A 26,560-nucleotide genomic window follows, 5' to 3' on the forward strand; every position below is an offset into this window, starting at 1 on the left:
TGTTGCAATTCTTTACCCAATTCCTGTCCACAGGTATCTATAAATCTGGCTGTTTTTTGTTAAAAACTTAAATTCTGTAGGTTTTTAATATATGGTAAGTTTTCTAGTAATTGCTTAATTTCTTTTAGTTTTCCCATAAACCTTCCTAATTGTCAACACCTGGGAATATTACTGCTCATGTGGTTGACTCTGGTAGTGCTAGTTTTCCTTTATTTCTGCTTGTTTGTATGCCTAAGAAGAGCATTTGTTCTCTTTGCCTCCTGCCTTTTACGTGAACTTACTGAGGTTTGGTTTTGTGTTGACCTGAAATTCTTCTTCTGGATACACACATTCTGAAATGTTTGATTTTCAGTTATGTTATGCCTTTCATTTTACATGCCTACATGGATGTTGCTGTACTTAAGCTTTAAAAACAGTGCTATTCATACTGGCTTTGTATTGTCAGGCTACAGAATAACTGGATTGGAAATTTGCTACTTCTCAGATGGGGCTCAGCAAATGTTTAGGATACAGAGGTTGCAATTTCTGCTCATTATCATGTGAACTAAAAATAATCATGGAACAGTTTTGCTTTGAATATCCACACTATTGTCTGTCCTGGGTCTCTTCCAAATGGCTTAAGAATTAACAGCTTACTACACACTGAAATAAACAGCTTGAGGGTTCTGTACATCTTGTTGCTGAATTTTATGGCTGGATAGCTCACCAGTTCAGGTTATTTGAAAGTAGATATGATGCTGCTGTTCTGTGCTGATTTTCTCGGAAACGCATTCTCGTGGTCTTAATGTGTATATTCATTTTTGCTGTGTACCAGTAATAACAGTATGTTCTTCCAAAGCAAGACAGTGGGTTTTTGCTTTGCACGTGCAGATAATTTAATAAAGAAATGAGCCTGATGATGCATCTTTTTGGAAGAGATTCAGCCAGGCTGGAAAGACCCAGCAGTCTTAGGTAATTACATTTCATATTGGAGCTCTAAAAAAGACAAATGATAAGGTCTGGGGGATTATTTGGAAGCATTGGGGCTGACAAACAAGGACGCCTATAGCTCCCTGGGTGGATGAAGTGACACTGGATAACCATTTTTGGGTGCCCAACCATTTTCTTATTTCCATCCATGATAGAGATGGCCATTTGATGTACATTAATGCTGGTATAGGGCAAGCATTGCTAGTATAGTCAAGACATCTTTATCTGCTCGGTGATAAAAGTGTGTAATCTTTAAAGTATTTAACTTTTTTTTTTTAGAAGTAGGAGAGTTTTCTTTATTAATTTATGCAGACTAAATTGTAGCATGGAAAACAGCATGTCCTTTACACTGGCAGACCAAGCCTTGTCTCTGCTTGCTAGTACAGAAGGGCAAGCTGTAGCCTTGAGCTTCAGTCCAAGGTTGGTTAAAGAAATCACAGAAGCTGTATTTTGACTTAATACTTTCCACTCATCAGAGAAGCCACAGAAGAGGGTGGTAAGGGTGAAGGAGGAGAGATGAGGGAACATGCTTGTGTATTTCCAGAACTCTTAACTTCGTGCACAGAATAGAAAAATCTGGTTCAGTGGAAACTGTTCAGGCTTGCTTTGCTCTTCTGCCACATCACGCCAAGGAAAAACGAGTTACTTCAATGATTTAAGCTTTCAGGTTATGCTGGGAGCTGGGACACTTCTGACAGCCCCAGTTTTTTACCCTACCAAGTACCTTTAAGGCTGCTTTCACAGATCATTCTAGGAGAAATGATCGGTAATTTTAGAGGTTAGCAATTTGAGATACTCTTGAGGGTAGGGAAATTTAAAGTCTGATGTGAAGAAACCAGATAGCCAGTAGTAAAGTTGGTGTGTCTAGTAATTTCAGAGTTTATTGCTCAGCTACATGTTGTGTGTTTGTAAGGGTCAAACTCAGTGAAATGTTAGGCTTCTGCTGCTAATTGGTTTTTTTGTTTAATACAATTCAAACACAGATAGCATAAAAGTGTATAACTACTTCTTTTGACCTACTGAAATGAACTACAGAATTTTTATTTGAACTTCTCAAGTCTCATTTCTGTAATGGGACAGAAACCTACTGTACATAAGTGTCATTTCCCATTCTCCTTGCAAGCACAATGTTCAGAGTATTTGTGAAGTAGACAGCAATGGTGTGCAGTGATCCTCGGGGTCAGCCAAGAATATTGGTGATGGAAGTGGAGTCCAATCCTTGTATCAGTGTATAAATGCTGCAGCTGGTGTCGTTTAATGAATAGAAAAAAGCACAAATCTTGAGGAATACCTGAAACACATTGAAAGTAGTTATTTGACATCACAGATTCTGGGTTTTTCACTGGGTTCATTCACTGGAGGTCTCTTAACAGCTTAGTTGTTCCTGGATTGAGACTACTGTCAACCTCCAGTTTCCTGTGGACTCTGTTGTCCATGTCAGACTTCCAGTTAAAACACTTAAAGGACAATTTGGTTCCACAGGAATTGCATCTTTCCCTTCCATCGTGCTTGTTTCGGTGGGAAGAATTGAGCCTCAGACTCTTCAGCCCACACAGAACTATCTTGATCTGTATTTTTGAGGACGGTATCAGGTTATTTTGTATTTTATCAAGTGGCAAAGATGACAGGAGCTTTAAAAAATGTAGATCTCAGCATACATGTTATCTGCAGGGCAAAATAAAGGAACTTTTGAGAACAAGAATATGTTACCTACTTTGTTTCTGAAAGCTATCAAATTAAATTTTACTTGATGTTACAATTTTGTCATGATCGAACATACTGAAAGGTGGGTTTTTTCCTTTTTTTTCTTTTAAGTACTAGTGGAGTTCTCTGCACTTGTGTAATTGGTACTGTATGAGCATAGCTGGCTATTATAATTGCTTCAGAAATATTTGCTTCTTTGTAAATTCTAGTGAGTGGCAGTTTTTGTAGCTCATATCACTACCGGAAATTTCTTAAAATGTAGGGACAGCTGCATGCGTGAGCAAGTGTGACTGGTCTCACTGAACATAACAGTTTGCTCAGCATGCATTTGTTTGGAGGTGGTTGGTCTGTAAGCTGCTGATAGGATGCAGGGCATTTCAGTTAAAGGCATGTTATTTATCTCTAATTTCTGCCTGGTTCTTGGAAAGAAATCTCCCCCCCCCCCAATCTCCAGTGCAACACCTCTCCTTTTCCTTCCTCTTTCTAAATAGCATCAAGCTGTGTAGAGTGGTCTGGGTGTGCTTTTCCAGGCTCTTGAGTGAAATCGCCACAAATCTGATGATCTTTATTAGCCGTATGTCTGTCAGCGGGCTGGAGGAAAGCCCTCACTGCTGCGGTGGGCAGGACTGTTCTTGGCTTTCAAGGTGGTGTGAGAAAAACCTACAGAATGAAGGGGAGGCAATAACTTCTACACTGTTTTTGTGTATGTGGCATTTTATTTTTTTCCTCGAACTCGCCACTTGTCTGGATTCTTAAGCGACATGGGTGCTGTAACCAGGCAGGAATAGAATCCCTGTTGTTGCAGAAGGTTCCTACAAATACTCCTAGAAGATGTGTAGTTGATAGTAAGTACAGGGGGTTGGCAGTGCTGTCTGCTTATGGATTCCCCCCATTTTCATTCAGATTCTTGAATTGTAATGTGATTTGTGGTTTTTTTTTTTTTTTTTACAGTTTCTGAGAATAAGCGTTCTTCACCATTTCAGCAGGGTGAAAGATCAGTTTTTGTATACAGGGTGCTGTGCAGGCAGTCTCTCACAGTTGTTCTGAGCATGCCTATGGGGGTGCGTTGGAAACCATTTCTCCCCCCACCCCCCCCCAGTTTGTTGTGCCTGTGCCTCCTTGAGTTCTGTATCTGAGGTAATGGAGCATATCTGAAAGCGTGAGCTCATTGGTGTCTTGTGTGTTCCCCAGTGTATATTTTTACTGAAGCCCTCAGAGAGATGCCTTATTGAAATTCTGTCTCTCCCTGAAATTATTTTGAGGGAAGCAGATGAGCGCTGTGGAAAAGGGCTGTCCTACTCCCTAGAGATTTTTTTCCATTCTCAAGTTGGTCTAAACCAGAATCTAAATATCACACTGATATCCTGTTACGCTTCTTAGTTCTGCATCACCATAAAATCTGAATTGATGCAAGCCTGTCTTTAAATCAAAATACAACTTTTTGCTTCAAAGAAGCACTAATAAAAAATCTAGTTGCTTGTGGGGAGTTTGGCCTCTTGGTTGCTTGAAATGAGGCTTTGGCAGATGGCTTCTTTCTTACTCCCTGTAACATGGAGATTTAAGTAGAACCCTTTCTGCATTCTGTTGATCAAATTTAGAAATATCTAGATGTATAAAATTGTTGAATCTTGAACATATTTTTTAATAGTGACCCTTCTAAGTGACTCTGTGCCTGTACAGAACTGGTCTGGTTTTTTTTTTTTATGGCTGACATCAGTGTATCGAGCCACCTTCCACCTTGCTGCTGGAACTAGTTAGTGGTCCTCTGCCAGTTTGCAACTGCCTGGCTAAGCTGCTTTGATGCAAGTAGTCTATAGTTATCTTAATGCAAGTATACTTGGGTTTTTTCAGGTCACATCTTGTGGTTGTAAAGCATTTTCCACCTTCAAATACTGATTGCTGTGAAGTTACAAGATACCCTTTTATTAAAGAAGTTTGAATTACTTAATTCCTGGATTTTTTCAGTGAAAGCCAGCAAAAGCTGTACCCTGCACTCTTGATCTGAAGCTTATTGATTGGTGTGGGCATGCAGCAAGAAGAATCAGTAAGTGATCTGTGGGGAGCTGCTGAGGACTTACGTGGTCAATGTTACAGAACAAGAGTTGGTGGGAGAATTTAGAGGCTGAAACTTTTTTTTTTTTAATGGAACTCTCTGCTTACCCAGAGTTTCCAAATTACTTCACATTAATGTAAAATAAAACATCACAGGTCTTGAAAGACTGAGCCTGTTTTTAAAACAGAACCTGGTCACCTTGAACACTTTAATTATTCAGGATTTATACTACCATTTCAATGTGAGGGAAGACTGAATGTCTGCCATTTTACATTGCAAAATGATTTCTGTGTAGCTGTCCAGTGGTCAGCGTTTTAAGTTCACAGAAGGGAAAACAAGGGTTGTAATGTTAGTTTGTGAAGTGATATGTTTTTGTCAGAAGCTAAGAAAATTGAATGGATAAATGTGTCTAACGTTATTTGTTTAGGCTTTTGGAAGTGAAGTTAGTTTTAAGTTGACATATAGGATACTGCACAACAGCAGTGCTGTGTGAGGGACCCAAATACGTATAGCCAGACAGGTATTGCCCATGATCTGTGCGTTGGGCATCTTCCACTGAAGTATTAGCTGTACTTCAGAAGTAATTTCATAACCATTTTGTAAAAAAAATGAAAATAATGGTACCCTATTCCTTATGAAAGTTGTTTGGCTCATATGTGGTCACTATTTCAGTGTTACAACACTTAATGTATGTTTTATATATGAATTAAGTAATGAATAAAATTGCTCTACATAGGCCAGGAAGCAGGTGTAAATAGAACTTCAAAATTGTGTATCGGTACGTCACTGGACAGGATTTCTGTAGACTTTTTGATAATTTTGCTCACAATTGATCATAGTCACTGCTGTCAGCAAGTAGCACTACTGAATTTTGAGCTAATGTATTTGGAAGTTCAGCTTCCCCCCAGCCCCAGTTTATCTTTTATTACTGTTTAAGTGGATAGCTCTTATTAGAGTTGTGACTTCTGTTATGGAGAAGAAGAGTATAACAGGAGCAGAGGAATCATGCTGGAAAAAATGCTGTGTGGATATTGTCATCACACTCCATAGGACTGCAGTTCCCCATCAGGGGATCCTTCAGTGCCCCAGGACTCGCTTGCCTTGGGAAAACACAGGAGGTAGCTGTATGTCTTTATCTCCTTTGCTTTTTTGAAAGAAAAGTGTCACAGAACTTTAATTTGTTTCCTTTTTTGCTCCTTTGGAAAAGTTCACCTGCTGCAGGATTTACTTTCTTTGAGTCATGACCGCGTGCCTTTGTATGTTCCTTTGGATTTTCTGGTTTTACTTTGGCCTGCTCCTTTTAGCTGTGGTTCCTAAGGCTTTCCTCAGCTTAGTTGGTAGCAGCTCTGGGCTGGATGCAGCTGTGTTCCTCATCTGGAAATCTTCCCTTTGACTTTTCATCAGGGAGTGAAAGTTTCTCAAAACAAACCAGGCTTTCCCAGGGCTCCCAGTCCCCTCGGCTCTATATCCCGGTCAGCCGTGCAGTCTCTCCTGGATGGTTATTTAAAGACCATCCTGTTGGAAAGCAGGTGTCCAAATCCAGCTACATCAGCGAAGTGCTTTGTAAGGCGATGGGCAGCAGTGAAGTATAAAATTGAACTGCAAGTCATGAGCTCTACACAGGCCAGTCCTGTGGACTGCGAAGTTGTGAGAACATCATAGGAAACTAAATCTGTTGCTGTTTAAAGAAGCGTTGCACTCTGGAGTGTGGTGTGAGGGAGCTGGGCCTTGGAAGTTGTGGAGGCAGAATTCGGGAGGATAATAATAGACTAAAACAAGGTTTTAAAAGTAGTGGTTGGCTGTCCCAAAGGAGCTCCACAGTAAAGGCATCTGTGTGTGAGAGGTTTTAGAAAAAGAACACAAGAAGCGGAATGTAGTTAGGAGGGGGACCAGTATGTGAAGGTCCTAGGAGTTAAGGTGGTGGTCAAGTTGGGGAGCTTCGGCACTTTGTAAGGCGCAGCTGTAAGTGGAGCAGGTGAATAAAAGTGGTAGGTAGTTTTGCTGAAATGCACGTTTCATACTTTGTAGTTCCCCACTTGTAACTTGATATATGTGAGGTTTTGAGTATAAAATTGTTTTTTAGAGCTTTTCCTTTCAGAAGAAAAGGTAATTTGGAAGAAACCCAAATTTTCCATTGTCAGCTGGAACAGGGGTTGGTCACTGTGTCCCTTAGTGTGGTTTACAGAGTCTAGAGATCAGGTGGGACGTGGGATTTGAAGAAGGGAATTTGGCATTGAGCACTATGGCGTTGGCAGTTAACCCTTTAACCTGTTTGTCTGAACCAGAATAACTTCAGTCGGATGGGGCAAAGCCCAGTGCCTGTGCTTCAGGTTACTGCTGCTTGCCTGGCACAGCTGAGATTTAGCAGTTGTAGTCTGCGGTACGTCATCAGCTTATTTCTTTTTACAAAGTTCCGCTATTGAGCTGCTTTGCTGTGGAAGCATAGCAGAAGCTCAGGTATTGCTGTTATATATCTAATGCATGTTTTGAAGAAATTTTGCTTTTTTGTTTGGAGCACATATTGACTCTTTCCGTATTTACAGGTCCCTTATGGGTAGAAGTAAGAACCCGCTAACGCTCAGTGGATATCAGGAAGCGTTTTGGTTTGTCATGGATGTAAAAAAATCCTGGGATAAGACAATGTTTTACGTGTGGCTCTGCCCACGCTTTCTGGTCTTCCACATTGCAAACCCTCAAAAGTGCTTATTTGTAGTTCGGGCTTGCCCTTGCTCATATAACTTGTACGGGCTCCTACTGAGCTGTGCTGTCTGAAACTTGTCCCCTCTGCAGCTGGGGAGCAGGTCAGAGCACCTGAAAACCAGTATTGACTTCTGTGGAGATCTCATCTGGAACAGACTAGTTTGCTCTGGCTGGGAGAGAAATTTATTTCTGAGCAAACGTGCTTGTCAGGCATGCAGGCGAAGCTGGGTGACTCACAAGAGAGGCCGGGTTTAGCTGCAGCCCCAACGCTTGTCAGGCAAGTTGGGTTTCTGCACGCGCTGACGTGACAGTCACCTGAGACTGCTCAGCTCCACACAGCTGAGCCTTCCTCTGTCGTGAGAAGTGGTGAAGGGCTCAGGTACTGCATTTCGGGCTCAGAATTGCCTGCCAACCCTTTCATGTACACATTCAGTTGCCCAGTTAATGAATGGAATTCCTCATTGCTGTGGGTGCTGAGAGCTCCGGCTGGTTCATGCCCGACATCAGAATTTTCACTTTGGGAATTTGTAGATGGAAAAATATCCTTGAAAAGTGCAGCAAGACCTGTTTAAAAAAAAAATAAAATTAGAAGCTTGTAATAGATTAGCTGCTATTCAGAGTAAGGATCTGAAGGTATGTTTAAAAAGAAAGTGCTTGTGTCACGGGTAATTCCACATAAGTTGTTCAAGTAAGTGAATTACTGGGACAGGGCACCTGGTAGCACAACGTGGGCAGTTCACTCTCTCCCTGCGTAGTCTGTCGGTTCATGGGTTTCTCACAGTTGGGGGGGTGACATACATTTTTTCCGTAAATAAAATGACTGTAAAACCACACAGATGGTTACAGAAACCTTGAGACAAGTAAATTTTTCTTCTAATCAAATAGAAGAAAGTTATGGAACTTGGCTGATGCTCTGCTAAGCTTTTCACAGTTTCTTTTATTATTCTGTTTGTGCAGATTCCCAATCAGAAACTTTATTTCTGGATCAGGCAAGGATTTGTATTTAGTAGCCTTCATGTACTCAAATACAGCATGCTTGTGGTGAATAAAATTATGTGCTTTAACTTTCTAATGAACAAATTCCTCTGTTTTTCAGATTACACAGTGTTTTTGGGACACATCTCTGTTGGATTTTAATATATGTCCTGCTAACAACAGCTTTCAACTATGGAATCGGTAAATACTTACCTTGCTTCTGTCCAAATTTTCTGTTTTATTACTGAACAAGTGCTTGTGTCCGTGTTGATGTGTTTGGATTGGTTTTGTGCTGGTTTACCCCCTCCACCCCCCTGCCTTTTTTTTCTTTTATTTTCTGAAATTTGAAGGTAAAAATTGCAAACTTCCATGGAATAACTTAAAGGTACTAACCCAGAATATATTGGGAAAAGTCTTTAGTTCTAAGATGCCCTTTCACTTTTACATAACACCAAGTGTAGCAAGTTTTTCTCTAACTTAAAGTTAACTTTCCTGTGGGGGCAGTTCCAGCACTGGTTTGTCCAACAGACTGTGTAGTTTGTTGGTGCTGTTGACTTCTGAGCGTTAAATACTCTCCTGCCTCTAGTATATCATGGTTCTCCACTTTCAAAAAGTCTGTTTAAGAAAAAAGTTATTAAAAAGTGCCAGTTGCACAGTGTTATGTCTCCTTGTGATTAGTATAATTGAAACAGATGGCACCTATGTTTCATTTTGGGCAGAGAAACCTCCCAATATGCCGAGAGTACAGTTTGATTTTGCATTAGGATTCAACTTTTTGGTAGCATCAGCAGATGTAGAAATAATAGGCTGTCTTGGAGTGGAATTTAGGGGAGGGGAAAATAGATTTTTGCCTCAGTATTTCTGAGAGAGGTGGGTGCTGTTCTCTGGAAAGCAAAATGATGTAGCTGGTAGGAAGGAGTTTGTTCTTGCTGAGTTTTTTTGCAGTGCTGGCAGTTTGGTGTGTTGCAAGCTGAATAAAAACTGTTGTTTGCTGCTGTCCATGAGCTCAGCTTTGCAGTGCCTGTCGAGGTGGTGTTATGGAGGGGAAGCGCGTTGGTGCAGGGTTCAAGGTCATCCTCAGTGTGCCCAGAAACGCTATGGAGAAGGCTCTCAGTGGATAACCTAGGGTGTGTTGCTTCTGCTGTGGCACCTTGGGTACTTGGCTGACCTCTTGGTTTATGCTGCAGTGGGATTATTTGTGTTGAAGTTGTTAATACGATAAAAGGCCGTTATTGAAGGAGAGTTTCTCTATGTGGAAATACAGGTCTGCTCTGTTAGGTGGCTTTGAAAGCTGGTAAGTTTCTTTCATCCTGGATTTTCAGAAACCAAACAAAAAAATCTTACTCCTCAGTGCTCTATTTAGTAAATCTTAGTTATTTATTATTTAGCTTGTCTGTAATAATTCCAAGGTATTTAGATGGAGAGAAGATGTTATTTCAGTTTCCCTTGGTGAATATTAATAGTGGTAGAAGCCTTTCACAGTGAAACAAAACGGACTAGGCATCAGTAACTCTCCCCTGCTGCAGTTAAGTAATTAAAGTGTATCAAGTGTGAGACCTTTTGCTGTAGTGTGCAGTAACTCTTTCTTTAATGGGTGCTCTGCAGTCCCCTGAAAAACTGAACTGAATCCTAACATCAATTATAAACCAGGTTGTTTACTACCTATTACATTTCATAGTTTGTTACGATGATTTTTCATTTAGAGTTTTGAAGTAAATGGTGTTTTGCTTTCCTGAATGCAAACCGTGCTTTTAAAAACAGGATAGAATTAATTGCAATACCTTCCACTTTATCAAAAACTTAATAAATGTTCAAACATATTTGCACAGTATACTTGCCCACTGGGCAAAATGGCTTGCTTCCTGACAGATTACAGAGCATTACGGTGGCTTGCATCTCTCCAGGGCCTTTTGTCTGCATCACCTGCCTTTTGGCCACTAATACCTTTTAGGATTATTACTGAGCTTAAATTATGCGCTGCATTGCTGTGGTTGCTGCCCTTTAGAAAAGTTTGCCATGTAGGCTTTTCTCCATCTTTAGCCCTTTTCTCTTTGGACATTTTGTACTTTCTCTGAAGCTGCGCTGTGTTGATTGTGGGTCTAGCTGAAACCGTGGATGGAAGAACTTGACAGATGAAGGTTAAGGATGTATCATGTGACAAAGCATTCAGACTGCAGAAAGAAATAATTACTTAGGAAGTCAGATGTTTCTCTGACTTCTGAAACAAAACAAAGAGTGATTTTGCTTTGTGGGTTGTGTGAGCCCTGGGAGGAGACAGTTGAGTGACCTTTTCCAGTAAAATTGGTTTTTATCTGCTGTTCTGCAGAGACAGACTATTGTGTTACTTAAAATGCATACTGGTCTGGGGTCTAATAGCTCCATTCCTGGGCCCCTCCAGTATGGAGATATTGGCGAGAAGAGAACATCAGAATCCTCCAGTGCTGGCTGAAAAAAAATTACCCAAACCTGGCGTGTTCTGAAACTGTAGAGGTGAGTTCATAGGCTTTGTGCTGTCGGGGAGGCTGTGGCATACACGATCACTGCAGTGTATCACGCAGGTACCAGCCAGTGCGCTGATGTGCAGTTTATGCCATCCTCTGAGTAGCCCAAAGATTGAACAGAATTAATGTCTGGCCCAAGCTTGAGTAAAAACTTCTCCTCCTAAAAAGCAATGATTCTAAAAGCAGGTCATCATCTTTGACTCCTGAGGCTGTGCATGCTTAAAACCCTGGGGTGCTTCCATACCCAAGTGCCAGACTAGCAGTGTGATGATGTGTCACCTTCCGTCTTGTCTGAGGAGAAGCTGTTGTCATGAAAGTGCTCAGCTTTTGTCACTTGTCCATTTGTGACCATGAGAATGAGGTTGCCTTTGCTGTAAACCTGTGAGTGAAAATGCACTGGGGCACAAAACTGGTTTGGTTTTTTTTCTCCTCTGTCCAAGCAACATGATCTGAAGAATGCTGCACGGATTCCCCGCTGAAAGGGACTAAGGAGCCTGACTTCCAGGACCAAGTTTACCTCTGTAGTAAAATCCTGCTGTGTTCACTATTCCAACAATGCTGTCCCATGCTTTGAGGCTTGGCTAATGGAAATAAAGCTTCAGTGCTGGAAGGGGACTTGGGGGGGTACCACTGTGCTGTCCCCTTCGGTTGCAAACCTAACGCAGGGTGTTTCTGTCCCTGGGAGGTGGTTTGTTCCCATCACATATGCCAATACCACTGGTTGTGATGGTGTGCTGTTAAGCTGATGCCCAAGATATTCAGCATTTAAATAAACCTCTAAACATTTACGTTTTATGTGGACTGTTTGTGGCATGATGTGCTGACCCAGAAGTAGTTGCATTGGTGCAGCTGGAGGACCAGTAATGTTGTGGTATTTTGCAGGGAGGGAGCAGAGGACCTTGTTCCACCGTAGGAAGTGCTATGAAAGTCTGAGATTTCTCCATCTTGGTAGATGGCTCCTTTATTGTGAAATACAGGAGATGCTACAAACATTGCTAACCCTTAGTTCTCTAAAAGAGACTTACGGGGTTTTGTGCATGTTTTTAGGTTCTCCATCCCCGCCCCCCCCCCCCCCACCCCGTCATCCTGTGCCCCCCCCCACCCCCCAGCTTTCTGTAGTAGAGGACCTATCTAAATGAGTGGAGAAAAAGGGAGCTCAGTTGACTGTGTGAGTTGCCAGCTTCATGCAGTATGAGCAGCCGCAACACAGCACCTCTCATGCTGCAATGAGTAGGACAGGTATTTTCTCACTAAACAGTTTTGAACAGTTTGCTCAAAACAAGCCAGGTCCATCGTGGTAGCTGCTTTTTGCTTGTTGACAGCAAGAAATTGCTCCATTGCACTGGGCTTGTTTTGGGGTTCGATGACTTGACTGATTCGCAGAGCTGGTCCCCAGCGCTGGAGCTGATGGCTGGTGTGATTCGCGCTTTCCTGATGTCTTCATTAGGGGAAGCAGAGGGGTCAAGGCTTTCTCCAAGCAGCAGAGAGATTGCAGTGGCTTTTGATGGTGGTTTTGGCTGTGGTATTTTTACGGAGTTCATAATGAATATGTAGGTGTAAGATTAAAAGAATGAATAAGGTAGGGCTGCTAAACAGAATTGCTTTTCAGAGCTGCAGCCGTGCCTTGTTCTGACCTCCTGAGAAGGATACAATTGTAAAGCTGAGGCCCGTAGTGGAAAAGCAATTACAATACATGCTTCCAGGATTGAATTGTCCTCTGAAAAAAGTCAGATGCTGCAATAATGGTAGTGTTGTTTAGGTGAAACGTGACTTTACTTAACTGCTTGGTGTTTTTCTATTAATGTTCTTTAATATGTTCATACACAGTTTTCAATTTTTACTGCTTTGGGGAAAATAAAGCTTAGTGTTCCACAAGGAAGATATTTCTTTGCATAGAAGTGTTCTTCTGAGCTCTCTGGCTTTTTTCCACATCTTTCAATTCTTATTCCTTCTGAATTAGAGGGGTTGGAAGATAACACAACAGAAGTGCAGCGTATGTTTTTTTTTATTTAAGATGTTGGTCACAGCCGAGCTGAGCAGGGAGGCTTTCTGTGTGGGTCTGGGGTATGGCTCGAAAGCACTGTTTTTTGGGGTGAGAATCTGATATGTTATGAAGCAGTGCCTGGAGAGGAGGGGTGGGGAAGCCGTGTGCAAGTGGAATTAGTAGTCCTATGTAACATTAAAGAACTAGAGCTGTGACTTGTGGGTTTGATTGACTTTTGCTGTGGTTTGCACCCCAACCCTGAAATGGTGGAGCCCTTTCTGTCATAAAAAAATCAGATTTTGAAAGTGCTGCGCAGCAGCTGGGTGGCTCTTTGGGTGCAGGTTTGCCTGGAGTGATTCAAATGAAGGAGTTTGGGTTTGTGCTGCTGCGTGGCTCAGCCAGGGAAGGCTGCAGCCAGGGTGGACAGGAGATGGATTGGTGGAGAGTGTTTCCTACCCAGTGCTCTTCTCTGGCATCGTGCTTGTATGCTGTCGTACCTGCATGAATGCAAGGTGGGTTTCCATGGCCCTTAGAAGTGGTAAACTTTTCTGCCTTGTCTATTTTATGCTCTGTAATGGACAGCACTGAAGTTAATCTGAATTTAATTTTTTAAAGCTGTATCTTCACAGTAAGCAGAAGTTAAGCAGAGGTGGCTTTATTGTGAGCCTAGATTTCTAGCCTGGCTAGAACAGGTCTTGAGTTTTTGGATACGAAACACTGCTGAGACATGCAGAAAATCCTTCCCCTGTCCCAGTGAAAAAGCTGGATTCTCAGATGTAATCTTAGCCTAAGTGTTTGATTTGAGCATCTGAATTGCTGCTTTTACAGTTCTCTGTATTTTATCAGAACTTGTTAAGTTGCCAGTGTTACTTACATGCCACTTTTGGCAGATGTCACCTACATGCCCTCAGTCTGAATGTACCTTTTAGTAGAAGTGTAGGTAGGGAGGCTCCTTTCTTGTGTCAGGTGTTAGAGAGTGGAGTGCTTGTGTTAATTTACTTTCACTAACCTTTCCACTGCTAATAAGCTAACCTGGCCCATGTGCATAGTGCAGCCTTTAATGAACAGATCTGAGCTAAGCAGGAACTTCTTTGAAAAAATGTATTGCTTGGCTTGTTCTTTGGGTGTAATTCAGATCTGTGTGTTCACCATGGCATAGAGGGAGTTCTTGGTAAGAGCAGTCCACCACCAAATAAAACGCTTGTCTTTGTTCTTGTGTTCTGTTTAGAACTAGGCAAAGCTGTGGCAATAATTATCTAAAAAGAGAAAAGGTTGGTGTGTGTCCCCCGCCGGAATCTACTTGGTTTTGAAAATTTATTCTCCGAAGGGGCTACATTATGACAACAGAAATCCTAGTTTTTAAAAGAAGTGTACTTCTGAGTTAGGGTGTTTTAGGTTTGCATCAGCTAAGGACTCTACACTTAAAAATCACGGTTGCGTTTAGAAACAAGTTTGTGACATAGATGGCACACAGGATCATAATTTCCAGGAACTGGCGGAGTCTTATTTCTTGGGGGAAGATTCCTGAGAGACATATAGCCCAGGTGACACATGGAGGCACGATTTTGGGAAGGGAATCTGCAGGTTATTTGGTATGTAAATGGCCAGTTAGCGTTTCCGTTTTTGTGCAGCAGTGTTCCTGGGTGCACCCTCTTCTGAAAGTAAAAGTGCTTCCTGGCGGGTTCTGGTGTGGTGGGTGAGGTGCAGCCTTTGGAGTAATGGTTTTATTTATTTATGAGTGTTTTGTGTAGCACCAAAGTTTATTCTTGAAAGGGACTGAAGTTACAGTCTCCGCCCTGAGGAAGTGACACTCAGGGTGTGAGATGACAGGCTTTGCAGGGGAACGGCAAGATTACACAAAATACGGCTGAAATCGCTTGTTTTCAGAAGATATCCATCATGCTGTGATTAAGTGCAGATGATGCATTTGGCAGCAAGAGGTGTGCAATCTGTTCCTACCCGAAGGAGCTTGCAGACCAAAGGCCTGCTGATAAGACCAGACTCACTGTTGTACTTCTTGAATGAATAATGGTTTAGGGTGTTCTTGTTCCATTAACTTTTGCTCTTTTAAATAATAGTGTAGACAGTTGTGAGCCTGGTGATTTTGACATTCAAATTCGTGAATTCTTTAAGTCGGGGGAAGTAGCTTTTTGTGGGTTTGGGGGAATGCATTCCTGTGGCATGAATACTGAGTAGATGCATCAGCGACTTGGGCATCTTCCAACCCCAGCCATTCTGTGATCTTCAGTGGAGCCACAAGTGGGACAGTTGGTGTCCGACAGGTAAAAGTCAGCTGCCTGACACCCCTCAAGGTGGGAATCGGTGGTGTGAAGTAGCAGGAAACACAAGTCTGAATTTTATGGAAACCTTGCATGGAAGGTGATTTGGCTGAACCACTGAAGTGTCTAACACCACAACAGAGAGGTGCAGTCTGTTTCTGTAACACGTACATACATGTAAGAGGGGGAAATGATTATTGCAAGCAAATGCAGAATTGAGGGATATGCTTTATTGATCCCCTTAGAAGGGAACTCCTTATAAAAACAGGAGGTGCTTCTGAAAAGTAAGTCTTAATTGTCAAGTGTGAAGATGGAGACTAGGTGCCATCATTATTTCTGTTCCCTTGGTTAAGTTCTTGGCAGAGCTTTAATTTTAGAAGGACAGGACAACAAGGGCTGAGATTTGCAGGCTCAGTCTAATTCGTTACAGGCTTAATTAGATGCTTGAGAACACAGGTACTCTTGAAAATTTTTGCACCGCTGCTTGTTATCCCTGTTTTATAGTAGTGTGCTGGACTTCTCCAGAAATTCAAAGATCACTGAGTTGTATTTAACAAGTTAATGTTTTAATTAGTATTTTGATCTTGTGTTGAGACTGGGCGGGCTAATTGTTTCCAATTGTGGAGATGTGCAGGAGCTGGGAGAGGGATTTCTTGGGTGTTTTGAAGAAACTTGCATCTTGTGGACATTCAAGCGAGTGAGGGTGTGTAGGCTGTTGCCTGTGCTCATGGTGGCAGAGGCTCTGAGGGGCTTGAATTCCCAGAACCTCCCCCTGTGCCTGGGTGTTTTGGGAAGCTGACACGCCTGGCTTTTCTGTCCTCAGAAGTGGCTTTGGTTTGGTAGACAAGTACTAGAAGCTCTGCTTTTACTCAGAACTGTTTAATCCACATTGCCTGCCTTCACCGCTGCCCAGGCTCATCCCGGCTGTGGGCAGATGGCTGCAGGCAACTGCATCGGGGCATTTTGGGAAGTCACAGCCTTTTTGAGAGGGCCGTGGCAGAAACCAGAGAGTAAAGCAGTTTTCTGAAGCACTGTGGGAACGCCTAAAACTCTCCCCTTCCCCTGGGAGTGGTGGTCTCAGCTGTAATGTTTTTAACTCTTGAATTTGGAACAGACTTAGAAGCTCACCTTTGGGGGTGGTAGCTTGTTAAGTTGTCAATACTATTGCCTGTAACCATCTGTTCCTACCACTAAGTAGCTGCAAAAATCAGTAATTTATTTTTTTTTTAGGCTTGGGTGTAAATCTTCTTCCTTGTTATTTTAATGGCCTCCCTCATTATAAAAGACAAGCATCTCCACAATGCTGGAAAGGCAGAACAACATTCTTTCTTTAATCTTTCATCAAAATTTATTTGAAATTTAAATTCAAATAGTTACCAATATTAGAGGTTGCTTTGGAGCACAGTAGTTGTTTCTGGTGAAGTCAGTGCATGGGTCTCCCTTATCAAACAGGAATGTGCTTGTGTAACTTCACCTTTCTGGGTTAACCGCTGCTAAGAGGAATGGAGATGGCAGGCGTGTGTACAATTTGTTTTGGGATATTGCCACTGTATATGGATGCTGTGTTTGCTTTTGCAAGTAAAACTTGTCATGGATTCTTATTTTCTATTTATTTTTGTCCTAGTGAGTTACTAATCCAAGTGGGCTGGCATTGGTAGTTTTGATAATCAGTTGCTGGTGGTGGTAGCTAGGGTCACAGAGGAGAGGTGGTCTGGTGGTTGTCGTGTGGCAGTCACAGGAGCGCTGACAGCAGCATCAGTTGTTGGACAGACAAGACGGGACTATTGCATGTTGTACCTTGAGTTATCCAGGGCTGGGATTTCACTCAGAGATTCAAACTGCAGAATCAAAATGGATTGACCTCAAATAATGATGTTAGTGTTTTGGGACGTGAGATCCCGGTTACTGGGGTTGTCTTCAGTGCTGTCACATGGTGTGTAGTAATGACACTTTTCTAATACGGGAAGGCTTTGCAGCCCGAGGCCAGGTGTTCTTCAGTTTTTATTCTCTTCCTTACTGTGTCACTGGAGTTCAGTTCTGCAAATGTTTGTTTTGGTGGTTATCTGAACAGAGTGTATGCCTGAGGGCTCTGTTGAGGTAATGTCCAGTTTTCCCTTCTTCATACCATCTGCATGCTCACCACTGATGTTGAAAGTTGGGTTTTGTCTGATCTAAAAAACAGCTGTTGGATTTAGATGGGGTGTGATGTGATGTGTCTGCCTGGACTCATCCTATTATACAGTAATGTAAAAATATTGTATTATCTTGCAGTAATATACAAGCAGCAGTGACCTGACCAGCTCTCTTCTCTGGTCAGGCACATGCTGCTGCATCTCTGTGGGCTTTGTTGGAAACCTTCAGGTGCTGTGCATGGCTGAGCAAGGCTGGGAGCAGTGCTTGGGTGAGAGTGGGTCCTGTGCCTCGCTATCACGGCAGGAGAGCAGCCTTGGTACGATGAAGAAATGGAGAAGCTCTTGAGGGATTTAGTCCTGGCTGTAATGAATGGTTTGGAGGATTTGCAGGATAGGAGTGGTCTCCAAAGATTGACAAGGAAGCCCAGAAACGTGCATCTGTTGTTCTGGCAGCTGTAGCTGCCATAAAGAAGGACCTGGCATGCCACTATTAATTTCTTGTGTACCCTTAGAAAATTTTAATACTTCCAGACTTCAGAGTTTTTCAGGAAAAGTTGTTACTCTAAAAGTTGTCATGCATCTTGCAGAGGGGCTTGAACTCTGTGGGGCAGAGCTCAGGTGTCCTTACAAGTACATTTTCTGTGACTTGCCTTGGCTTCAGATGATAACATTTAAGCTTAATTCTGAATTTCCTGGAATTCTTGACAGTCAGTTTGTTTCTAAGTTTGGTGAAAGGCAGGAGGGCAGTGTTGAGGACTGGATGTGTTTATGGGCACTCGAGTTTTTCCCCCAAGGCTGACTCGCGGTCCAGCGTAGTTGAGCTCTAGCAGTTGGTCAGATGCTGGCAGCAAACTAACACGGGTGGGTAGGTGGGTGTGTAATTCTTGGAGGAACTGTAAAAAGGAGAGGAGCTGGTCAGTTTGATGCATGTGGGTAGGTATGGTGGGAGGAGTTCTTTTGATATTCATCATTTTTGTCCTTTTATATAATTTTTCAGCCATTTAAAATAATGGTATAAGGATTCAAAGGTCAACATTGAATAGCTCTGGTTATTCTCTGCTGGACCTAGACTTATTGCTGGTGTCGTATAAGAAATATACTTCCTCTTCATGTTACACGGTCTGAAGAAAATGATTTTGTCTTCAGTAGTTTTTACCTCATTCTTGTAGTCTTGCCAATATCCTGTATTTGTTTTTTGCAGGAAGCCTTTAAACGTTTTCTTAATTGGAATTAACTGTTGTAATGGAAATGCACATTTTGGTTGAAGATAATGTAGGAAGTAAATATTCACAGAAATTTTATTTTAAGTTAGTGGAAAAACATTCATTGGAGAGCTTTGCTTTGGAACTTCAACTTCTGAGAGGCTAAAAGAAAGCTTTCTTTGCTCTTGGGTAATAATAAAGGAATAAACCAACTTTACTGCTCCTGAATTATCTTGAGCAACTAACCTCAGACTGATAGTAAGTCTGTTATTGTATTATAAATGATGTTAATTAATGTAATGATGCAGATTTAATGCTATACAAAAGTTATATGGAGTCAAAATCAAATGACAACAGGTAATAAATAATTTGGCAAAATAAAGACATGAAAACAAATAAAGAATGAAATAATATTAATCATGTATTCTTTTCCTGTCAACAGTTAGGACTGCATCTGTATGTAGCAGCTGGCCAGTCCTGAATTCATTTCTCCTCTAGTTTTTAACAATGTTTTTACGGCAGTCTGAAAGATCTCTGTCTAAATGAACTGGTAACAGGGACATGGTGCCTCTGGGCTTCAGTTTGGTGAGGTATCACACAGCTAAGTTCTTTCTTTCTCCCAGTAGTATCTTGGTTATTTAGTGCTTTAATGTAAGGAGTACTTGAATATATGAATTACAGAGTCGAAGGTTTGGTTAAAGATACAGAAACTTTCCTCGTTCCCTTGACCTCAATCTTGCTGAAGGTAGGAATGCATTTAAATACCTATAGCTCTGGCTGTATGTATGCAGCTCTTATGTGTACATGCATATGTATTTTTAAATGTCCCCTATTTCAAGGTCATCAACAATTAAAGCTGAAGTGCAGACTGGATTTCCTGTAGCAAGATACCTGTTATTGGAGCTAATTCCCATGATCTGAAAGGAGTGTGGGATGGGGACCAAAGGTTTTCATTTGAATCCTGTGTGGTGCTTTGTACCTGCTGGGATGAGAAGAGTCCGTGTTGGCAGTCTCTTCCCACAGTAGTCTTCAGAGCTGCTTGATCTGGTTTTTTTTTTTCATACTTGTGAAACGGCACCAAGCTTTGGGACGCTCCTGCGTAAGCTTAGGCAATGATGAGCAAGACAATTAATTAGATCTTCAAGAGAGATAACTATAGCAATGAGTTGTGCATAATAGTAGCTTGGAATTCCAATGACGTGTTTGCAAAATGCTGTGCAACATGCATGCCTTGGCTGAAGCGTAATTATTTCTCAGCGTTGCATGCCCAGATGCCTCTGGGCACTGTAGCAAAATTTAGTAAGCAAATTGTGTGAACAAAAAAGCTCAACTTTGATGGTTTTGCACACACCAAAATAGTTGTCAGTGAAGCGATCAACTGCTGGTTTGGTCATCTGTGGGTGGCGTCTTCAGTGTACTTACAGACGGCAGTTTGCAATTTGGATACCTCCAAGATGCTGCTGTAGACTTAGACTTACTGGTTTGTAATCCTAAATTAAAGGAGGAAAAAGAATAAAAGAATTAAAATTAGATTGCAAGTATGGGGATTTTCTGTACTGTTACCATACAAATTGTGTACTTTTTGACCAGGGATGCGGGCAAGTCTACCTTCTTTCAGAATACTGTGCTGCCCCTAATACTCCTGCCCCAGAGAATTTGGTGGCTTTAAAAATAGGTGTCATTTTAAAGTGAAATGCTTTTCTTAGTGAAACTTCACTTAAAATCATCCCCCATTCAGAGCTTTCTTTTGCTCGCAGAAATAGTTTCTATATTCATATTTAATGTACAGTAGCTCAGAGGAATGAAGAAAGTACTGGACTTTTTTTCTTTTTTTGTATAGTCTTTATTAAATTTCTTTGGAACAACTCTTGGATATAAACAAGGAGGACACAGTGTACTGGGCAAAGTAGTGAGACATTTTTTGTTAAAACCGTAAGTGTTCATGGCTTTAACATTGGAAGGTAAAAACCGGTGAAGTTCATCAGATACCTTAAAGCAGTTCTAGTTACCACTTGTTCTTTTCCACCTCCTTTTCTGAAGCCATTCTTTGTAGCTTTACCTCTTGATACAGATTTAGATTGTTTTGTTGGGGTTTTTTTGTGACTGAAAACCTTGCATTTCTGATGATGACAGTAAAGAGCTGTGTTCTGTAACTTAGGAGAAAGTTTGGTCATAATTCAAGACGTGGTCCTGGAGAGGCTTCAGTTAGAAGGTGTTGAAAGATGGCTGTATTTTGAAGTTTTCAAAGTTGGAATTTTTTTCCCTGTTAAAACCTTGGGGATCCCTGGGAAAGGAGGTTGATCCTGGCTTTTTCTGCTGGGTGAGTAGGAATCTAAAACTTCACCCCCCTGCTTTGACCTAGTTATGAAGCCCTTGCCTGTAAAAGTATTAATTTGTGGACTCTGAGCCATTTAGTATTAGGCTTGCAGAGTAGTGTATACTTTTCTGTAGAGCCACCTTGAGTTTAGACGTTAAAGGATGGTGATAAATCTGATAAACTTTGTAGAATATATATTCTAGTGTGCTATAAACCCTTCTTTGTTACTCTGGAATTAATCAATGACTTTGACTTCTTTTTTCCCCTGCTGAGCTATACTTTCAGAAGGTATAATTAAAAAAAAAAAAAAAAGCTATAGTTTTCCTTTTTGTTCAACTCTGCTGTTGTTGAACTATGTGTGGTTTGGACTTCAGCCCTCCACAATGTTGGCAGAAGTTCTTGTCTGGAAAGAAATAGTAATTCTTTTGGGGTTGAAAAATGGGGAAGGAAAGATTGCTGTAGCAGAGATGGTTTAAAGCACAATAAGTCAATATGTGTGTATGTGTCTTAGTGTACGCTAAGGTTTGTGTGATTTTATACAGAATGTTCCTTGGTTTTGTGAGGTTTGCTTATTTTTAATTTATTGTAGCCAATCTTATTTTTAAACCCTTTATGTGAAGTTTAATGTGCTAGCTAAAATTGCAGTAATTGAAATAACTGAAATTTAAATATTGCATTTTAATTCAGCTAAAATGATACCAAGGGTGACCTTAAACTGTCTTTTTAATACAAAGTTTTTCCTTTTGCCTTCTGAGTGCGTAACAGAAGACTACATGCATGCCTTTCAAGCAGCTCATGTCCTCTCTTGGGGTCACAGTCTTAAGTCAGCAATCTGTGTGCCAGGCTATTCTCAGGTGAAGTCTTTGTGGAAATACAGATTAGATGAAGAGGAGGAAGGAAGGGGTGCAGACAGGCCTGGCTGCCTCTGCCATCGTGTGTGGGTGGTGGGGAGCAGCTCTTCTGAATTATGGACACCTTATTGGGCTGGTGGTTTTGAGCTCTGAACTGGTGTCAGCTTGCTGTATGTCTGGTCCTGGGGCATTAATGCATACCTCTTAACTTCATGTTGGTTTATGGGAAATAACCGAACAGCCAAACATACAGTGATATTCATCCCATTGAGCTTACAGCCACAATACCTGCTGCAGGCCAGGCTCTGCGCAGAGGGATGTTGTGTTGTGTTTACAGGCTGGTGAGTGCGTTGGTGGTCTGTTAGTGCCAGCCTGAAAGATGCTGTGAAGGTGCAAATAGCATTGTGCAGCAACACAAGATGTTCTGTGGCACTGTTCTAGGTGACTGTGCTGGTACATCTGCTTTTGTTTCAAAAACAAGCAAGTTTACGGAAACAAGTATATGTGCGTATACAGACTGAAAGGGGAGATGTCCACTTCTTTTGGCTGAGAGAGTTGTCATCTCTTTTTCTGGAGAGATTAAGAATGCTTCTCTTAACAGCAGCGCTTATGCAAAGATTATGGACAAGATTATTGCCCTGTCGATACTGGAGGTCAGAATAAATTCATAAACCTTGCTGGTTGAGCTTCTCCTCATTCCCCGGCAGAGACACAGACAGCAGCTTTCCCAGCTACTCATCTCCAAAGAACTGAGTCCTTGTGGAAATCTGTATTCAAATGCAGGACCAAGCTTAGAGTTGCTCTTAGTCTAACAATGTTAACTACTGGGTAGTTTATTCTTTTATTCAGCTTTGTTTTGCTGTGTGAGTGATGTAACTGCTGTGGCTGGGGGGACTGCTGTGTACTTATGCTGCTGGCGGCCACGCCGGAGTGCCTGGCTGCTCCTGGGAAGCAGCAGAGCTGGAGCGTGGCTCCTCTGCGTTGTGGTGCCAGGAGACAAGGCCACAACGCCCAAGTCCAGGGGCTTTCCCAGGGTCCATGTGTGAAGCTCAGCTTGGATTTGTGGAAGGGTCTTAGCTGGGATTACTTTTTTAACGGTGCGTTGGGAAGACTTGGACCATTTGAAGAAAGCAGATGCGGAACTGATGTGAAGTGTGAGTGGACTGCTGTGTCACAATTAAAATTTAAAAATGGGAAGATTCAGTACTTGATTTCACTATAGGGCCATAACACTAATAACTCCAGCTTAGAGCTATTTTAACAAATTTTCTGACAAGTTGGAGATACAGATGTCACTGTGGGTTCGCTGCGTTCAGTAGCCTCCTCTGTACCTTTGCAATTTTAGGTAGCTGATGAAGCAACATAGTGTTGAAGTACTTGAACAAAGAATGTATCTGGAAGTGGCTAGTGGTCATTCTGGCAGATACTTAAGACCAAAGCTGCTATTGTTTTTCTCTTAGTTAAACAACAGTCAAGCTCATGCTGTGGCTTTTTTCTTTTCAATTGCAGTATAATGTTAGCTTTTATATATCCCCCGGGCCCACACCCGGGTGTGTGGTGGGCCAGCACACAGATGCATTGTTCGGGGTCCTGCATTCCAGGGAGATCAAATGCTCCGTGCACCACATCAGCTGCACATCTGCAACTGCTAAATCCTCTGCAGTCCTTCCGGATCCAGGTGCCATACAATTACTAGGTTAAAGGCATCAAGAGCTGCTGCTTCTAGGTCCTTTCTGTTTAATTCTGCCTGCTTTGATTCACTACAGCTGGTGAAACAGTTAGACTTGGTTCAGGCATGTGTGGAAGAGAGCTCATTTCATGCTTGGAATTGTAATTATGTTCTTTTCTTTCAAGCTGCCAGCAGTAAAAGATGTCTTCCAGTGTGTATTATCTAAATAAGCTGTAGTGTTTAAATGTTTTCTTATTTCATTTTAAGCATGTGGCAAAATAAATTGTGCTTACTCTTCTAGTTTTGGTTCTGGAGCAATTAATTCCCCATAGCTCTCTCCCGTGATTCAGGCATGCTTATTGTCTCTGTGAAGCTGTGATGTTATGCTGCTTTTAAATAGCTGTGCGAAGGAGAGTGTTGTGTAAGTGTAATGGCCCTGCCCTGACTTGCCCAGTTGGCACTGGTGGTGTCTCTGTGTGCTCTGACTGCGGTCGGTATCTGGTGTTAACAATCTGTTCCATCCCAGTAATCTTTTATACTTAAATAGTAGCTACTTAGTTTTAGTGAATTTTCATGTGTTTAATATAAGTGAGCAAGAGACAGTACAGTGCAAACATTAGTTCTCTCTTTAAAATAGCCTTTTCTGTGCCTGAGTTTTTCCACAATGACTGGATCTGTTTCGGTGTGCCAGTTAACAGTGGGCACCACAGTGATGCTCCAGGTTTACTTCTGGAGGCTGCAGGTGTGAGATTTTGGGCACACAGGTTTGTGTCGCGCTCTTGGTACCAGTCAGCTAGATTTGGGGAGGAAAGAGCCTGACAAGAACGCTGGTGGTTTTAACTCGTGCTCATGGGTATATCTGCAGCTTGGATCTGACTACCCTTGTAGGTAGCACCTATTACCTCTCTTTTCTCACTTCTCACCTTTATTTTTCACGTAATGCCAGCTGTACGGGTCAGATCCTTCCCTTCCCTTGGAGGATAAATACTGTTCCTGGAGAGCCTGTCTTTCAGCGGCCTGATCTTTGGGAGGAGTATGTTCCCTCAAACATGATCCACAGGAGACTGCTCCACTTCTCTTCCCCTGATCGCTGAGAGCCCTGTTGACTTGGAGCGGTAGCTGACACTTAACATGCAGGATAGTTCTCCAGTGGGAGTTTGCAGGCTGCTGTGGGACAGTGCCTTGGCTCATGGATGCGCCAGCTTGCCTTAGGTAGGGAATGTGCTTCCCTACCTATAGTGCCAGTGAACAGTTCTCTGAATGTACCTGATCTTCTGGAGGGGCCCCTGCATGTGCTGTGACCCAGGCGAGTTTCTTTAAAGCAGTGTTTGTGGTCTGGTCCTGGGCTTTTGACTTCCTTACAAAGATAAACAAGGGGGTTTTCCATATGCAGCTGTTGCAGCCTTTCTCTGATTTTTGGGTGTCTGGAGTCAGCACTCGGATCTGCTTTCCCTTGTCTCTGGAGTCTGTCTGCCTCATCTTGTGGTCTCAAGATGAGAGTGCCTGATAGCCATTTCAGTGTCTCTGTGATTGACTGGAAGTCACAGTGGATAAATCTTTCATGATTGGAAACCACTCAAGCCACGAGGTGGCTGATGATCACTGGTTATTAGTGGAGAGGTTCTACCAAACAATCAGAGAAAATTGAGTGGCAGAACATATAATTTATGACTTCATCCCAGCACTGTGGGGGCAAGTCAGTGAGAACTGAAACAGTGAAAGAATTATATTTGACAGATATTTTAAAGAATGACTCCAGTTAGTGTCATTTATTGCTGGAATGTGCGGACAGATCTCGAGTCAAAGCCCTCTTAGGGGCAGTGCCAAAACCAGATATGAAAGAGTGTGCAAGAAAATGAAAACGCAGTATGTGGCCAAGGGCTCAACTTTTCTGACAATGGGCAAAAAGAATGTTCTGAGGTTTTTTTGTTTTTTTTCAGGCAGTTTCCTTTGATAATAAAGTTTACAAATTCTACTTAGTGTTTGTTAAAACCCCTGAGTGAAGGGCATTTGTTGGAGCTTGTAAATTGAGCAGTACTTCTGTTGCATTGAAGACATTATCAACCTACAGAGAAGTCCAGTTAGAGAAACTTTTGGAATATTCTGGAAGTAATTTTCCTTGCATTTAATAAGTGCTTTCAAAAAAATGCCTGTAAAATTATCACTAGGATATCTTAATTTTTGCCTAGTGATGATACATGGCATAGGAGAAGTCTGTTGCCCTTTGCTGGAATGTACTTTAAAAATACCTGGGCAAAAGTTTCATGGCTGTTCATGCTGTTGTATCTTCTTCCGCATGCATGTGACAGATAACTACTGTTAACTCCAAAGGAGGAAAAATTCTAGAAAAACATTCTTTCTTCAGATGTTCTGTAGTGGTAATGTCTCTGAAGGTATTAATCTCTCTTGTCACAATTTGGCACTCGCTCTAGTTCCCAGCAGGAGTTTCTCAGCTAATCCCCGTCTGGAAGATTTTGCCTTACCTTACGTTAATTTCTGATCCCCATCGTGGCCTGACATTGTTTGAGGGTTTGTATTCAGCTTAAAGCACATCACAGGCCTTCCTATCCCACTTTGGGTTAAAACATCAGGACAGTTTTAAGTCCCTGTAAGTGTTCCTGGAGCACTCACCTGTGCTGCTTGCACCTTCTCCAAAAACTCTATATAGTGGACTGTGTCAGTGTGTTATTCCCTCGTGGCCCTGGAGAAATCATGTGAGAAATTTGGTTTCAGATGCAGGATTTTCTTAGCGCAAGTGGCTTGCTTTGAGAGGGAAGTGGCAGATGTTCTCACTTTAGCCCACGAATGAATCAAACATCTGCCTTTCTGCTGGAGTTGTCCCCAAATGCTACCATGCTTGAAAGCCCTTCTAAAACTTGTTGGAGCCAGATAAGCCTGTGTTTGGTGTGCAGTTGGAAACGGAGGCAGCTGCCATCAGCGTCGCTCCTTGCGAAGGCAACGGGTGACCCAGGAAGGAGCGAAGCTGTGGCAGCATAACTCCTTCCTCCGCTCAGCTCGAGCATCTGAACAGCATCGGGTGATGCTTCCCTGCTTCCCGTGCAGGCTGGCTCGTTGTTGGCATCATAGCTGACCCGTGTGGTTACCTCAGTGTCAGACCTAAACCGGCAGTGCTGTAACTGTCTGCTCCGGAGATGTGTTTGGATTTGGTAGGTTTGCCCCCATGTACACAAAAAAATTGCTGTCATCATGTATTGGTGAGGATT

At 42.1% G+C, this 26,560-nt stretch overlaps 1 protein-coding gene across 6 annotated transcripts in view; it reads left to right on the forward strand.

The window, feature by feature from the left end:
* The window catches only part of ANKRD11 (ankyrin repeat domain 11), a 159,715-nt gene that overhangs the window by 18,560 nt on the left and 114,595 nt on the right, over window positions 1-26,560 (forward strand). For 5 of the 6 annotated variants that reach the window (XM_040615327.1, XM_040615326.1, XM_040615329.1 and 2 more), the window contains one exon: window positions 8,523-8,602. The gene's annotated coding sequence lies outside the window, so the exon portion shown is untranslated. Of the gene's footprint in view, window positions 1-3,189; window positions 3,519-8,522; window positions 8,603-26,560 lie in introns of those variants that run through there. The other variant, XM_040615331.1, reaches the window with a different exon arrangement.

The sequence above is a fragment of the Falco naumanni genome, chromosome 15 (assembly GCF_017639655.2).
Source record: "Falco naumanni isolate bFalNau1 chromosome 15, bFalNau1.pat, whole genome shotgun sequence".
Taxonomy (NCBI): Eukaryota; Metazoa; Chordata; class Aves; order Falconiformes; family Falconidae; genus Falco; species Falco naumanni.